Here is a 1,175-nt window from a genome sequence, read left to right as displayed (position 1 = left end):
GAGTTGACACCTATGCTACTCAAGCTATTCCAGAACATAGAAAAAGATGGAGTACTCCCAAACTCATTTTATGAAGCAAGCATAACACTAATAGCAAAACCAGGGAAAGACAACACTAGAAAGGAAAACTACAGACCAATATCACTCATGAACATAGATGCAAAAATCTTTAATAAAATCCTGGCCAACAGAATCCAAGAACATATCAAAAAATTAATTCATCCGGAGCAAGTGGGATTCATACCAGGTTTGCAAGGGTGATTCAACATAAGAAAATCAATCAGTGTAATCCACCACATAAACAAAACAAAGGAAAAGGACCATATGATTATATCAATTGATGCAGAAAATGCATTTGATAAAATCCAACATCCATTCCTGATTAAAACTCTCAGCAAAATAGGGATAGAAAGGAAGTTCCTCAACATAATAAAGAGTATATATGCAAAGCCAATGGCCAACATCATTATTAATGGAGAAAGACTCAAGGCATTCCCCTTATGAATGGCAACCAGACAGAGATGCCCTCTATCACCACTTCTATTTACCATTGTATTGGAAGTCCTGGCCAGGGCAACAAGGCAAGAAAGAGAAATAAAAGGCATACATAGTGGCAAAGAGGAATTAAAACTGTCTATATTTGCAGATGATATGATTCTATACATAGAAAACCCAAGGGACTCAATAAAGACTACTGGAACTAATAGAGAAGTTCAGCAAAGTGGCAGGATACAAGATCAAAAATCAGTTGGATTTCTCTACACCAGCAAGGAGTTCTCTGATAAAGAAATAAGGGAAACCATACCATTCACTATAGCTACAAAAATGATAAAATATCTAGGAATAAACCTTACCAGAGACACAAAAGATCTATACAGAGAAAACTATAAAACACTGCTACAAGAGACAACAAGGGTACTACATAAATGGAAGGACCTGCCTTGTTCATGGATAGGCAGACTAAACATTGTGAAAATGTCAACACTACCTAAAGCAATCTATACATTTAACGCAATCCTGACACAGATTTCAACAAAATTTTTTAAGGACATGGAAAAACTAATTACTAATTTCATATGGAAAGGAAAGAGACCTAGAATAAGCAGAGCACTTCTCAAGAAAAAAAACAAAGTGGGAGGTCTCACACTCCCAGACCTTAAGAACTACTATATAGC

The sequence above is a fragment of the Orycteropus afer genome, unplaced genomic scaffold, assembly GCF_000298275.1.
Source record: "Orycteropus afer afer isolate SDZICR_OR568_19922 unplaced genomic scaffold, OryAfe1.0 scaffold01176, whole genome shotgun sequence".
NCBI lineage: Eukaryota > Metazoa > Chordata > Mammalia > Tubulidentata > Orycteropodidae > Orycteropus > Orycteropus afer.
Note: the sequence above shows the minus strand (reverse complement) of the source record.